At 44.4% G+C, this 3295-nt stretch overlaps 1 long non-coding RNA gene across 1 annotated transcript in view; it reads right to left on the bottom strand.

Annotated features, from left to right (window-relative positions):
- Nucleotides 1–501: 501 nt before the first annotated feature.
- LOC129391586 (uncharacterized) overlaps nucleotides 502–3295 on the bottom strand; it is a 12188-nt gene continuing 9394 nt past the window's right edge. The window contains exons 2-4 of the long non-coding RNA XR_008615985.1: nucleotides 1428–1467; nucleotides 842–990; nucleotides 502–575 (exon numbers count right to left, since the gene is read on the bottom strand). This is a non-coding gene — a long non-coding RNA (uncharacterized lncRNA). The remainder of the gene's footprint in view (nucleotides 576–841; nucleotides 991–1427; nucleotides 1468–3295) is intronic.

Genomic DNA, 3295 nt, shown 5'->3' with positions numbered 1-3295 from the left:
GATTGAAAACTCTGATAGGAACTGTATGGTTGGGATTTTTCCTTTGAAAGAATACTGACACTCACCCACTATGAATTGAACCTGTGAGGGGCCCAGTGTTGAGGGTCAAATAACGTCAGTGGTATATGTCTACATAGTGTCAAAGGTGAGACAAAGAATGATAACTCTTTCTCTCCTTCATATTGGTATCCACTAACTTCTCCATTTATATTTTATCAACCTGATGAATTTCTTTGGAAATTACCAAGAATGGAGTTATGACTATGAACACTGAGAGGACCTCATATGGTCTAATAAATAAAAATAGGGAAAAACCGAGCTAGGAAAAATTATATTCAAAGAAATTTACTTACTTTTGAATTTGGGAATTTTGTATTTATGAGAATGAATCTATCAAAATTAAAAAGAGTGAATGGCACCTTCAAGATGGCAGAGGAGTAAGACGTGGATATCACCCTCCTCCCCACAAATACACCAACAACTACATCTACACGTGGAACAACTCTTACAGAACGCCTGCTGAACACTGGCAGAAGACCTCAGACTTCCCAAAAGGCAAGAAACTCCCCACGTACCTGGGTAGGGCAAAAGAAAAAAGAAAAAACAGAGACAAAAGAATAGTGACAGGACCTGCACCTCTGGGAGGGAACTGTGAAGGAGGAAAAGTTTCCACCACGAGGAAGCCCCTTCACGGGTGGAGACGGGGGGTGGATGGGGGGGAAGCTTCAGAGCCACAGAGGAGAGCACAGCAACAGGGGTGCAGAGGGCAAAGCAGAGAGATTCCTGCACAAAGGATCACTGCCAACCAGCACTCACCAGCCTGAGAGGCTTGTCTGCTCACCTGCTGGGGTGGGTGGGGGCTGGGAGCTGAGGCTTGGGCTTCGGAGGTCAGACCACAGGGAGAGGACTGGGGTTGGCTGTGTGAGCACAGCCTGAAGGGGGCTAGTGCGCCACAGCTAGCCGGGAGGGAGTCCGCGGAAAAGTCTGGAGCTGCCGAAGAGGCAAGAGACCATTGTTTCCATGTGCGCGAGGAGAGGGGATTCAGAGCACCACCTAAACGAGCTCCAGAGACGGGCGCAAGCCGCGCTATCAGTGTGGAGCCCAGAGACGGGCGTGAGATGCTAAGGCTGCTGCTGCAGCCACCAAGAAGCCTGTGTGCAAGCACAGGTCACTATCCACACTTCCCCTCCTGGGAGCCTGTGCAGTCCACCACTGCCAGGGTCCCGTGATCCAGGGACAACTTCCCCAGGAGAACACATGGCGCGCCTCAGGCTGGTGCAACGTCACACTGGCCTCTGCCACTGCAGGCTCGCCCTGCATCCGTATGCCTCCCTCCCCCTGGCCTGAGTGAGCCAGAGCCCCCTAGTCAGCTGCTACTTTAACCCCTTCCTGTCTGGGTGGGGAAGAGACACCCTCAGGCAACTTACATGTAGAGGCGGGGCCAAATCCAAAGCTGAACCCCAGGAGCTGTGCGAACAAAGAAGAGAAAGGGGAATCTCTCCCATCAGCCTCAGGAGCAGCGGATTAAATCTCCACAATCAACTTGATGTACCCTGCATCTGTGGAATACCTGAAGAGACAATGAATCATCCCAAAATTGAGGCAGTGGACTTTGGGAGCAACTGTAGACTTGGGGTTTGCTTTCTGCATCTAATTTGTTTCTGGTTTTATGTTTATATTAGTTTAGCATTTAGACCTTATTATCATTGGTAGATTTGTTTATTGATTTGGTTGCTCTCTTCCTTTTTTTAAAAAATATATATATATGTATTTTTTCCTTTTTCTCTTTTTGTGAGAGTGTATGTGTATGCCTCTTTGTGTGATTTTGTCCATATAGCTTTGCTTTTGCCATTTGTCCTAGGGTTCTGCTGTCTTTTTTTTTTTTTTTTTTTTTAGTATAGTTTTCAGCGCTTGTTATCATTGGTGGATTTGTTTTTTGGTTTGGTAGCTCTCTTCTTTCTTTCTCTCTGTTTTTAATTACATTTTTATTTTTAATAATTTTTTTCTATTTTAATAACTTTATTTCATTTTATTTTATTTTATTTATGTTTTCTTTCTTTCTTTTTTTTCCTCCCTTTTCTTCTGAGCTGTGTGGCTGACAGGGTCTTGGTGCTCTGGCCGGGTGTCAGGACTGTGCCTCTGAAGTGTGAAAGCCGAGTTCAGGACATTGGTCCACCAGAGACCTCCCGGCCTTTCGTAATATCAATCGGCGAGAGCTCTCCCAGAGTTCTCCATCTCAACACTAAGACCCAGCTCCACTCAACAACCAGCAAGCTACACTGCTGGACACCTCATGGCAAACAACTAGCAAGACAGGAACACAACCCCACCCATTAGCAGAGTGGCTGCCAAAAATCATAATAAGTTCACAGACACCCCAAAACACACCACCGAATGCGGTCCTGCCACCAAGAAAGACAAGATCCAACCTTGTCCAGCAGAACACAGGCACCAGTCCCCCCCACCAGGAAGCCTACACAACCCACTGAACCAACTTAACCCACTGGGGGCAGACACCAAAAACAACGGGAACTACAACCCTGCAGCCTGTGAAAAGCAGACCCCGAACACAGTAAGTTAAGCTAAATGAGAAGACAGAGAAAAACACAGCAGATAAAGGAGCAAGGTAAAAACCCACCAGACTGAACAAGCAAAGAGGAAATAGGAAGTCTACCTGAAAAAGAATTCAGAGTAATGATAGTAAAGATGATCCAATATTGTGCAAATAGAATGGAGAAAATACAAGAAACATTTAACAAGGACGTAGAAGCACTAAAGAGCAAACAAACAATGATGAACAACACAATAAATGAAATTGAAAATTCTCTACAAGGAATCAATAGGAGAATGAGTGAGGCAGAAAAACAGATAAGTGACCTGGAATATAAAATAGTAGAAATAACTACCACAGAGCAGAATAAAGAAAAAAGAATGAAGAGAATTGACGACATTCTCAGAGGCCTCTGGGCCAACATTCAAAGCACCAACATTCGAATTATAGGGGTCCCAGAAGAAGAAGAGAAAAAGAAAGGGACTGAGAAAATATTTGAAGAGATTATAGTTGAAAACTTCCCTAATATGGGAAAGGAAATAGTTAATGAAGTCCAAGAAGCACAGAGAGTCCCATACAGGATAAATTGAAGGAGAAACATGCCAAGACACATATTAATCAAACTATCAAAAATTAAATACAAATAAAAAATAATAAAAGCACCAAGGGAAAAGCAACAAATGACATAGAAGGGAATCCCCATAAGGTTAACAGCTGATCTTTCAGCAGAAACTCTGCAAGCCA

This window comes from Physeter macrocephalus, chromosome 19 (assembly GCF_002837175.3).
Source record: "Physeter macrocephalus isolate SW-GA chromosome 19, ASM283717v5, whole genome shotgun sequence".
In the NCBI taxonomy this organism is placed as follows: domain Eukaryota; kingdom Metazoa; phylum Chordata; class Mammalia; order Artiodactyla; family Physeteridae; genus Physeter; species Physeter macrocephalus.
This window is presented reverse-complemented; position numbering and strand designations above follow the sequence as displayed.